Here is a 12,903-nt window from a genome sequence, read left to right on the forward strand (position 1 = left end):
AACGGGTAAAGAGAAATTAATTTAGAGGGCAATTTGATATAGGGCCATTTAGTAAAATAACACTACAGGTTCACCTCTGGGCATTATGAGTTGCACAACCATGGGTTCTAGGCCAGATTTGTAGTACTGGGCTTTTCTCAGTCTATAAGAAATTTCTCCTTAATGGCATGTTAGCTTAAGAGAACTCACCACCTCAGTTGTGTAGCTGTGTGGCTGACACAGAAGAATGCCTATCATCTACAAAATGACTTAGAAATTTAAAATTCATGTGGACGTGTTCTTAGCTTTAAGACATTAGGAAAGAAGAAAAATGGAACAAAACTTACTCAGGTGATTATAGGAAAACTCTAGTCTACTGATTTGCTCTGAGAGAATGACATATTGAATGGCCAGCTAACAGCTTGATTACCAGCTGACAGACGGGCTCAATTCCTAAGTGAGCTGAACATTTTTCCTCATAGAAAATAATAATAAAGCAAGCAATAGAGTCTGCTTGGTTGGATGGAGAAGATTAAATAAGAAAATCCATGCAAGATACATTAGCATTATGTCAAGTACTTAATAAATACCAAATAATCAACTGACTTTATTGTATGAATGCCCACTTTAAAGTATGGCCTGATTTAAACAAATCTTTTCACAAAGTTATAAGAAAAACACATTCTGTGTTACAGATGAGAAAGCTGAATCTCAGTGGAATTAAAACGTTCCCTAGGTCCAGTGCTATTAGGAGGGGCTGGGGGAGGTAGGAGCTGGCTTTCCACTCCCGGCCATATTCCCCAAGGCTGGAGTTTGAAACCCTTTATATCAAGCTATGTCTCTCAAACACAGATTCTTCTCTGCAGAATTGCATCTGTTGTGCAAGAGAAACATTGACAAGTCTCAGGCTGTGATTTCTCAATTCTGTCTAGAAAATAAAGTGAAGTGATGTATTTTTCTCTGGTGGTTTATGGTCTGAAAACACAACTAAACAATAATGAAAGTCTTTCATATTTTCAAAATTTTGCATGTTCTACTGGGCCTGAAAACTTGATTAACCTCTTGGATGAAAATTGAAATAAGAACAAGGATCCCTCGAGGAAATAGAAATAAATTGTTTGACATAATTATCAATATTGTCAGATTGATTAGGATCCTTTTTCTTCCACTACCAACAATCTAAAGTTTTATCCAAGGATGCTACTTTATTCTTTCATTATTCTTTTTTAACCCTCATTTCTAATGACTATACACACACACACACACACACACACACACACACACACACACACACACACACGGAAACAAATTCATTTGTATAAATAACAGAGAAATGTTACAAAGAATTGTGAATAGACATATAGCATCAAATTTATTGAAACAATCTTTTTTTTTTTAATTTACCAGTTCTTCCCCATGTTAGGAGAAAGTCCTAGTAATGTTTTATCTTTTGTTTTTACATAAAGAAACAAACATAAAGCAAGGCTATCCAAGCAGTGAAATATAACTCCCAAATTTCTGCCATTCAATTTTTATATTATAAATTCTAGGCCAAGAATTGGCAAATTTGGCCTACTGGTCAATCTGATATCCCATCTGCTTTGGTAAATAAAATAGTCTTTGAACACTGTCCTAGATTTCCGTTTATGTGTTGACTGTGACTGCTTTTGCATTAAAATAAGAGAATTGAGTAGCAACTGAACTTTTATAGCCTGCAAAACCAAAACTAGTTTCTACTTGGTCCCTTACTAGACATGTGTTAACTTGGTAGATCTGTGCTGTTCAAATCCTGCATGTTCCAAAGACGGTTCTGGCCTCTAACCCACTCCTGAGATCAGCATCTAGACCTGCCTGGTAAGAGAACATTTATTTATCTGGGCCACTGAACCCTCCCAGGTCTTTTTGCTAACAGTGTGATTTATGGTGGGGTCCTTTGGTCTAAGAGTTTGTTTAACCTGTAGAGAGCCCAGAGCATGGCTTGCAATAACACCTCTGAACACCAAGGCTTGGGCGAGGATTGCTGCTTCTTGGTACTTTGTTCATGTTGTCAAACACTGCTACAAGTACCAAGTTCCATCCTTTGCCATACCTCTAGGAGAGGCCAAGTAGAAGGCTAGGCTTGGTGTCTGGACTCAACTCTTTCAATGTGTATTCTTTCTCTGTTAAAAAAAATTAAATCTAAGCATGAGAATAATAGATTTTTCTTGCCAGTAAACTTGAATATGTTCTTCCTGACCACTGATCTTACCAGCCTCTTATGTAAAAAACTCTAAACGAAGCCTGAGCCATTTTTAAAAATTAAAGTCAGCAAAATGGTCATACTTAAGCTACTGAAATATATTTAAAGGCTATCAGTCAGTGTTGATAGGTTGTTTTTTTATTTCTTAACTTTTTTAGGATTTTGTAATCCCTGAAAAGAATATCATTTGTGCTCCATCTGTAATTAACATCAAGCTAATCTATTTCTTTAGCCCTAAAAGTAAAAGTACTGTTATGAATATTCTTATCATGTTTGTTTATAACAATCATTAACAGTAGTTGCATACATTCTAAACACATATACATCCTCTTCAGTTGAAGGCCATTGACCTATATTCTAACCCAGATACAAGGGTAGGTGATGGTCTGGGTGTTTGTGAAGATAAAATCTGGATACCACAGTGCATAACTGTATCTACAGTGAGCAAAGAAGGGGGAAAATAGAGGATGATATTATGATACTTTTGAACAATGCGTTGTATTGCTATAAAATTTTTGTGCTGAAGCCTTGATCCTCAATGCTGCAGAATATAAAATTTTTCAAATAGAGTCTTTAAGACATAACTAGATTAAAATGAGGTCTTTATGGTAGGCTTTCATGACTAGTATCCCCATAAGAGATGACAATAGACAGAAGAAAGATTATGTAAAAACCCAAGAAACAGTGGTTGTCCCCAGAACCAGGAGAGACATCAGAGGAAATCAATGCTGCCAGCACCTTAGTCTTTCACTTTCAGAACCCACAATTGTAAAAACATAAATCTCTGTTGTTATGACATCCAGCTAGTGGTACTTTATAACAGACCTAGAAGGGGGGATTCTAGATAGGTGTGACCTGAATTATTACAGAAAACAACAGAGATCAGTCTGAAAAGATGACATTTCAATCTGAACAAGTAATATGAACAGGCAAGTAGCAGAGGGGACTGTGGTACATAAAACCCATGGAGTACACATGAGACCACTGTGGCTCAGAGACAGAGGAGGGGGCAGTCCCTAGGAAGCCACAGTGATGCCAGTAGTGACTGAGAGAGACAGCAAGGTGGGAGTGGAACCTCTAGAAACAATAAACTTAAATCAGAATCCTTGATTTTGCAAAACTAAAAAACACAAGAAAATTATGCCTGGAGATCATGTTGCTACTTTCTTCTTTGGAATCTACAAACACAAAAATGAGGTGCTGTCAAAGTCAGAAATGAGACAAAATTTAGCTGAAAACTGAAGGCCTGCACTTATTTTCAAAATGGAGTATTAATAAAACATATTGGGACTATAACAGACTTTCTTGCCCTAATAGTGTGTCTGTTGTCCATTGCAACTTGATTACCTTTCAAGAAAACAGAAAATAAGAGTACCATATGGAAGAAGGTCAGAATAAAAATTGACTCAGGGAAATACAGGAACAGTCATATAAACACTAAATTGGGTAATTCCTGCTGAAAGGCATGTTTCCAATATTGTGTTCATGATCTCAAATATAATAAAGAACTTAATGCTTAGAAAAGAGGATGAAAAAGAAACAAGATGCTAAAAAAAAGAAAAAGCCAAGTTCAGTTGGAGCAGCTTAGTGGGAATCTGTCTCAGGTTTTGGAAAAAGACTGGTGAAGAAGCTGAGTGCTAGAAATGCTTGCTGAACATGCACAGGCCCCTGGGTTCAATATCTACGACTGTGGGAGGGAGTGGGAGGGAGAGGGAGGGAGTAGGAGGGGCGAGCCTTCCCATCACCTCAACCACAGGATCAGACTTACTACTGTGCAAACCCAACTCAATGGTATACCTACTTTCACCTTTAAAATATTTCTCAGGGGTGACATAACAAACTTTTTAAAGTTATCAGAAGAAACCAAATTCATGCCGAAAATATCCATAAGTTACATAAACAATAAAAAATAAAGGCAGGTATATCTCCTCTGCTTTCCTGGTGTCAAAAGCTCGCAATTAACACCACCAACCACTCCTAACCCTCTGACAGCCTATTGGATTGTCTTAGTGGTGGGTGTCCTCATCCACTGTAAGGAAGACAGTGTAATTTGAACTATTTAAGTGTACCTTTCTCATTTATACTGTCCATGTGACTTTCTAAGGTTGAATAAATGAGGGTCAGAGAGGACTCTGCATGTCATAGAAAAACAATGAAAGAAAAGAAGAGATAGTCTAATTCTCTCTGCAGTAGACCATGGGTTTGAAGGTGGAGCATTGTGAGAAGAAAACAACATCTATTCTTAGCTGCCATTTTGGAATCAGGATGACTCCCTAATGGTTTTCATACAGGAATTTTATTTTAGGGAGACATTAGTCAAATAAGAAGCTGAAGGTGGTAAGGTTTCAGTTCAGACAGAAATAAACACCCAAACACATGCCTTCATAATTTTTTCTCATTGTCCAAATTCTTAAAAAGGGAGTTGTGCTATGCTTGAAGGAAATTGGAGACTCTAGAAATCAGCTACACAGTATCCCCAAGCAAGCCCAGAAGCAGCTACATCAGTATAACCTGAGTGATGCCAGGCATGCTAGGCATACCTGTAATCCCAGCAATTGGGAAACAGGCAGGAGGATTTTCAGTTCAAGACTCATGTGGGTTTTATGGGGAGACCTTGTCTCAAAAGACAAAAGCACTTGGTGTTAGATAACAAAACCAAGTTGACAGCCTTAAAACATGTACATGTGCATATGAGCAACACTGAGTGACTCAGCAGTTTGTACATATATATGTGTGTGTGTGTGTGTGTGTGTGTGTGTGTGTGCATTCAAAGAAAAAATATGGCCATGGGGAGACATCATGGAGGAAATGATGTAAATACAGTATACGTATTTAAAATTTAATTAATAACTAAACAAATATTTTAAAAAAATCTTAGCACGAGTGAAATAAATTGAGATACAGACAAAGCCTCTTTGTTTTCTGTATGGCCTAGGGTACAGAAACCCAAAGATTGCTGTGTATCTCTTGAGTACATGAAAGACAGCCTATGGAACTTCCCTGTAGGTTTCTGAGGTGAAAGAACAAAGTCCACAGGCTAAACTAGGAGACTAACACACTAAAGACTTGGTTGTCACATTAGGAGGCTAAGGCATTTGGAAAATAATACCTTTCCACTACACATGAAGAAGTCATCACTAGGCAGATGGAACACCACAATGTAGTCATATCCAAAGTAGATCAGAAAGACTCCAGAAGATGCTGCATGAATCTGACACCATCCTGCTCCTCCCACATCCTAGCCACTCCTGGGTGTTCAACTTGAAAGGTTCATTCATGATTATATTAGACTGAATGACCAGTGAGACAGAAGAGAGAAGCTCATGTCTGCGTCTTGGGCAGAGGTTGAACATTGTTAAATCAGCACTGAATACTGCTTAAGAAGGACTCTGGATGATAGTGATGAGTTTTGACTGTAAGCCCACTTGGTGATGCTCTTTTTCTTCCTGGAAGCAGGGAGGAGAATGGAGTGCCTTGACTCCCTGTCAGCAGTTAGACTCACCTTATCTGCCTAAATGAAAGGGCTGCCAGCCAAGCAGCCAGGCTCAGTGCCTCGGAACCAGCAGTGGCCATTCTGAACACTCCACAGGTATCTTGACAAAGCTGCATGGCAATCACAGCTGCTTCCTCGTGCTTTTGAAGGTGTAACCACAGCCGTGGATTTTACAGCTTGTACCACGCTTTCCCTAAAACCATTTCTATTAGGGACAGAGCAGGGAGGTATCCTGTCCCGAATGGTCTGGCAGAGGGACTGTTGCGACTAAGGCAAAAGAGATAGTTCAATGATCAGAATAACCAGTAAATCTTAATTTGTACAAAGGCCTATTAGAATATAAGAGCAAATTTTCTGACTTTATGGAGCAGAGCGTTTAGCTCACATTGTGAGCTGGCTGATAGGTGCTCTCTTCCGTCACCATCCCCACCATGTTGCCGCAGTAAGCCCAAAGACAAGTGAAGACTTGTCTTAATTCTTTCCATGCCTGCATTCAGCAGAGTGAGCTCAGCTAATCACGCCAAGAAAGTGGCAGAAATGGAGACAGCAGGGTGGCTGTGGCAGTTACAGAAGAGGTACAAACTCAGGAACCACAGGTGACCAGAGTTGGAGCTGGGACAAAGGCCACAGAGCACTGGAGAAGTGTAATAGCAGGGACCAAAACCACAGCCGCAGTGGAGATAGAGGCAGGATGGCTGTCACCTCATTAAAGACATAGCAGAAGTAGCAGCGCCCTAGAGCTAGCTAGCAGCTGTGGTGTTGTTGCCGCTGTGAGTTGGGGAATCGCATCTTCCTCCACCTAGACAACTCTAACACTTGTAGCTCTCACTGTAGGGCTAAGAGTTAGGCCCAAAGCCTAGGCCTTTGTGAGAACCATACCTCACCTCTCACAGACACCATCTGCTGCAGCTCACACGCTCAGGAGCCAGGCTCTCTGCTGTCAGGAGCAGAAGGCTACTGAAGTGGCCAGGTGCTAGCACTGGGCACACTGCCCCCTGACTACTCAAAGTCTCTATACCGGAGAAACAAAAGTGCCTCAACCAGAAGATGGGGAACACCACCTTGAAGTCACATCTTTTGTTGCTTTCTCTGTATGTGTTTTAGTCAGTGATGGGGTTTCAAGAGCAAAATCCAATAGCAATTTTAAAGGCTGTCTTCCTCTGCCCCTCTCAGTATAAATAAATTCGTGTAGCTAGTAGGAAATACATTTAAAATATTCAAGCTTGGAAAGCAAGTCATATTTTGGACCATGTTAATGTGCGTGCTGAATCCGTTTGTCTGTTGATGCTTTTTTGTAGGTACAGTTGGCAAAATTTTTAGGATACCTGCTTCTTTTTCTCTTAGAGATATTATGTTCCCAATACCTATGATGTTAACTTTTTAATTAGACCAATCCATTTCTTTTGTCTCAAAGTTCCTCAGTGCCTATTGATGAAAGGGGAGAAAAGCAAGAGCTACAGCAAAGGCCCCGTGTGAGGTAAACTTTCACACAGTCAATTATATTCACCTATAAAGGTATCAAAGTACAGCTTTATCAATAATTAATAACATATACATGATATTATTTATGGGCTAACTAATGTGTTGTAACAGTGTTCACCCATTCTCCCCCCATTGTGTGTGTGTGTGTGTGTGTGTGTGTGTGTGTGTGTGTGTGTGTGTAACATGAATCTTAAAAGGTCTTATTAACAAAAGTAAACCCAGTGCCAGTTATGGGGGTGAATGATGGAAGATCAGAGAAGCAGAACAAGCCACAGACATCTCGCCTTGCCAATTCCTCAGCTGATCCTGTTTCCTCAAACTGGAAGCCTCTGAGTCCTCATCCAGAATGGATCTCAGCTGAACTGCTGCTCCAAAGCCTAAAAGCTTAACCAGGCTCTAGTTCCTGGTCCTCACACCTATTTACCTTTCTGCTTCCTGCCATCACTTCCTGGAACTAAAGATGTGTCACCATGCCTGACTGTTTCCAATGTAGCTTTAAACTCACAGAGATCCAGATGGATCTCTGCCTCCAGAATGCTATGATTAAAGGCGTGTGTGCCACCATTTTCTGGCCTCTATATCTAGTAGCTGTTCTGTTCTCTGACCCCAGAAAAGTTTATTAGTGTTCACAATATATTGGGGAATACAATATCACCGTGTGTGTGTGAGTGTGTGTGTGTGTGTGTGTGTGTGTGTGTGTGTTATGGGATAGAGTAGAAGTTGTATTACTCCCTCTGTCACTGACTCACTGACACATCTATGTTTTCTCATCATTCTTCCAATTGAACTTCCTGTTTTAATTTTGTAAACCTAAGAATTCTCCCATGAGTAGCTAGAGCTCACTCTGACTTCCATTTCTTTTATCTTTGTTTCCAAAAAAAGTTATTCATCATAAAGCCCACATTTCCTTTTATGTAAAGCCATGTATTCATATAATTCTGAAAGTAAATACCGTGATTTAATACTACAAAAAAATTACATATGGGGTTCAGATATTGTTTCTCTGAGCAATGACATTATGGGAAATGCATTTCATATTGGTAGTCTTTGAAGGCTAGTGATAGAATTTACTGGGAGCAAAAGCAAAAAAATTCAAGATGAGAAATGACAAAGAAGTATCTTTGAGAGCTTTCTTTAGTTTACACCCCATTTTAGAGAGGGTGTCGTGTTGTAACTTCATTTATTACTGCCTAAACATCACTTTCATTTTTATATTCAAATATTGTAAAAAATTTATTGATCATAAAATGCCAGATTTAATTTAACAATGGTAATAATTTTTAAAAATAGTAAGGGTTCTGGGATCCAGTCAGTAAAGTACTTGCTATCCAAGCATGAAGTCTTGACTTTAGATGCCCAGTGCCTGTGCAAAACACTGAGCATGGCTTCATACACCCGTAATCCCAGTTCTGGAGAGAGAGAGAGAGAGAGAGAGAGAGAGAGAGAGAGAGAGAGAGGAATGAGTCCCAAGACTATCTGTCTGGCCAGCCAGGCCATAAGAATCAGTGCTCTCCAGAGTCAATGAGAGACCTGTGTCACCAATGAAACAGAAAGTCGTTAAGTAAGACACCCATTGACCCATTGTCAGCCTAAGTTACACACACACACCTCTCTCTCTCTCTCTCTCTCTCATCTCTCTCTCTCTCTCTCTCTCTCTCCCTCCCTCCCTCCCTCCCTCCCTCTCTCTCTCTCTCTCTCCTCTCTCTCTCTCTCTCTCTCTCTCTCTCCCTCCCTCCCTCCCTCCCTCTAATTTTGTGGAAAAAACAATGGCAAAAGGCCACAGTCCTGGGTTGTTAATCAATCACTAAATCACTACTAGGTGGTTGTTTCCTCCAATCAATGAAACAAATTGACATGATAACCTACATCTTTCCATGTCATCAAGCCTGTAGCTGATCAAATGCTGTAAAGGCCAAATTATAAAGCAAGTTCAACAAAACAGTTATTTTCCTCATTGTGCTCTTAAATTTAAAGCCATACTTCTAAAGCAAAAGAAAGAAAGAACAAAAGGGGGGAAGGAAGTCAGGAAGGAGGGAAAATTAAGTGTTAACTAGTGTCATAGATGTGTGCCCTCGTAGCCTGAAATTATGAGTGTTATCTCATTTAGAAAGGGGCCTTCTACACATATACTAACAATTTGTCATGGATCTTGAGGAAAAGTTTCTCCTGAATTATCCAGGAGTCCTAAATGTCATCACAGAGAAGTCCCAGAGCCATTTTAATACACAGAGGAAGTGAGGAAGAGTCAATACACCCATGCAGGCAGAGATGGAGTTCTGCCTGCATGAACTCCATTTCAGAGAAATTCTGATCACTGAACTGAACTCCTGGGCCATCAAAAAAATGGAAGGAGCAAATAATAATTTCTCTGAAGACTCTGCAGAGTGAGGCTATCCCAGCTCACACCTTTGTTCAAGCCCCGGCCTTCAAATTTAAAAGAATAAGTTACTGACCGGTTCTAGAAATTTCATATAGTAGCATCAGAAAAATAATACTGCTTGCCCGAGATTTGCATACTGGCAGGGCAGGCAGTAATAAAGAATTCCCTGTTTGAACTCTCATTTCCCCTGGAACAGGATCAACTTGTGGAGCCAGGGTTGGAGTCCAAACAGCTGCTGTGGCAGAGTCTTCTAGTTCCTGTCATTTTGTTTTTGTTTGTTTGTTAATATTTTCTCTTTGCTTGTGCTCATTTCTGTTATACAATCTTTGTTTTTGTCCCAAATAGAAAAAAATGTCACTTTATCATCTAGGTATTTGAAAATGAAAACAGAAATGTCCCTCAAATATCTTAGAGAAATTTTTCAGAAAATTAGTAGTTTAGCATTTTTTAATATGGAACACTTCATATTGCATGAACCTTGAGAAAGCAAATAGAGTATTCCCAAGATTCTTCTCAACGGTGATTTACAAATGTTACTTCCACAGGCCTTCAGCTAACTAATCTGTTTACCACTCATACCTGCTTATATCTTTTAATCTCCACCCACACACCCCCTTTGATTGGATAACTCTAGTATTTAATTCCAAATAACAATAACAATATGTGTATGCACATATAGATAGATAGATAGATAGATAGATAGATAGATAGATAGATAGATAGATAGATAGATAGACGGATGGATGGATGGATACATACATACATACTACAAACGTACATACATACTTACATACATACATCCCAATTGAGTTGCTCAGTAGTTGGTTCTTGTTAGCTGTGTGAATGTTGATGACATTCTCTGTTTCTCTTTAATAGGGATATGAATCACATAAATAAAATGCATTGGACATAGAAAGCAAGATTTTGTTAGGTTTGCCAAGAAGGAGCCATATAAATTAATTTAGGCAGAAATATGAACCCCTTGTCCAGTGGCAAGAACCACACAAAAAGAGAACATCCAAATGGAAGGACCAGAAGAAACCTTTTTTTGAGAAAAAACCCAAAACCATGCAGATTGCTCATTTTCTAGAAATAATTGAATGCAAGATTTTCCACTAATAAACCCAGAAATTCCTGTTTGAGAGTTACACCCACATGCTCTGTCATGAAGTAGTTTTCTGAAGTGTGTCCAATGTCATATACATTTTGAAAGGACTATAAACTCACTTTCTCCCTGGAATTTAAAACAACAACAACAACAAAAAAAATGCCTTTGGAACACATAAAATATATTTTTCAATTAGTTTGTTTACGGTTGGTTTGGAGTGGAAGAACAGAGCAATTTCCACCAATATAATCTCATTAATCTCCAAGTTTTCTATCTGAGAAAGAAATGATACATGGCAGAACTGTTTATTTTCTTTCAGTGGATCCTTGTGTCAGTCTCTTTGCCGTTTATTGAACAGTTTCTCGAAATCTTCAGAGCAGTTGAAGAGCTATTTCATCAAGCACTATGTTTGCAGAAGCATACATCATTACCATAGTCTGTCTGGGGAGCCGTCCCTTCTGATTCGTTGCCACCTTATTCCACTGTGCTAAGGAGGGTGACACAAAGCACATTCATCCTTTGCCCTGTGCTCCAGTCCTATGTTGACAAAATGTGCTAGAAATCAGCAAAGCATTTACATTCCGTAGAGGATTTGAAAACTGAATGTTTCCAGATTTATGTTGTTGTTTTTTTTTCTTGATACAGAGCCTCACACTTGGATGATATTCACCAGACTTTATTGGAGTAACATACACAGGTCTGTGGATTTCCACAAAGTGAAAATGTTCAGCCTGCCAATATTCAAATCACGAAGCAGATCATTGCCCTTGTGCCTTCTGTACCCCTTGCTAACTACTATCTCTAAGCTTATTACATTCTAACTTCCATCAGCAGAGATTCATTCATTATATTTTTATGAATAGATTAAAAAACAAATGCATTTTTCTGTCTGAAAGTTTTTCATTGCACATGATATTTATCAGATTTTCCATGCTGTTGTACATTACTAGACATCACTCAATCTCAAGCTATACAAGAGTATACTACTGTTCAAGTACACCACAGTTTATAAATTCATTGTATCAGTGACTACTTCAGTAGCTTCAAACGTTGTAGCACTATGTACCATGCTTTGATGAACATTTCTGTATATCTTTTCATGAAAAAGGATTACTTCCATTGGACATTTGCAGACAAGTGAAACTCTGGGTCACGGTGCATACATGTAACTTTATAACATGAGTCTTACAAAGTAGTCCACCCAGTTCTCACTATTAACAAGATTTGAGTGGTTGGTATTCCATGTCTATCAATGTAGCATTGATGTATATGATTAATCATCATAAATAAAGTTTTACAATTTGTCCTGAGACCAAGTCCATCTTTGCAATACCATAAAACATGCACATCTGGCCGGGCGGTGGTGGCGCACACCTTTAATCCCAGCACTTGGGAGGCAGAGCCAGGCGGATCTCTGTGAGTTCGAGGCCAGCCTGGGCTACCAAGTGAGTTCCAGGAGAGGCGCAAAGCTACACAGAGAAACCCTGTCTCAAAAAACCAAAAAAAAAAAAAAAAACATGCACATCTGCCTAGGTTGCAGAGGAGTTACCTCACGGTTACTTACTGGTCTTGTCAATGGGTACATCTTTGGGCATTCTCTCTCCATCTGTTCAAATTTCCTCTTCTTTTTTAGTGTACAAATATTTCCTTCTTTTAACAGTTAGATTCAGAAGCCTTTACCTGGTCCCTGCCAGTGTGTACTAAACTACCATTTGCTGGTTATGTACTACACACCATGAGAATTCTCTCACAAAATGTTGTTTCTAATATATACCTGAAAAGTCATCAAAAGAAATTATTTCCTAGCTTTACATATTTACCAATTATTAATACATCAAATAGGTTAAGAGCTTCTTTGAGACGCTGATAAAAGTAGCTTTTTCTCTCCTTAAAATGTATACCTATACAAAAATACAATTCTCTATGGACAGTGGCTTATATATACTATTATACATTTCATAAATTCTTAGGCTGCTAGAGATCATAGGTTTAGAATTTGTATTTTAGAATCACTCAAAAATTAATCATTCTCTATTCTGAGAATGATTTATTCTTGAGTGTCTTTGACGGTTAAGCATTCCAGTGGGTACAATGTGTTTCTACATTGAAGAAAATTAAGGCTGCTCTTATGGCTTAGTAAATTATAAACATATACTTAATTGGCTATATTAGCCATCCATTTGGATTTGTGGTTGTTCATTTGAGACATGGTCTATCTCATA

General features: G+C 38.8%; 1 long non-coding RNA gene across 1 annotated transcript; it reads left to right on the forward strand.

The window, feature by feature from the left end:
- The first annotated feature begins 1,732 nt into the window (after positions 1-1,732).
- LOC131895948 (uncharacterized) lies at positions 1,733-11,991 on the forward strand. Its single transcript, XR_009375331.1, has 3 exons — positions 1,733-1,833; positions 7,126-7,188; positions 11,001-11,991. It is a non-coding gene; the product is annotated as an uncharacterized LOC131895948 (long non-coding RNA).
- The last annotated feature ends 912 nt before the right edge of the window (positions 11,992-12,903 follow it).

This window comes from Peromyscus eremicus, chromosome 19 (genome assembly GCF_949786415.1).
Source record: "Peromyscus eremicus chromosome 19, PerEre_H2_v1, whole genome shotgun sequence".
In the NCBI taxonomy this organism is placed as follows: domain Eukaryota; kingdom Metazoa; phylum Chordata; class Mammalia; order Rodentia; family Cricetidae; genus Peromyscus; species Peromyscus eremicus.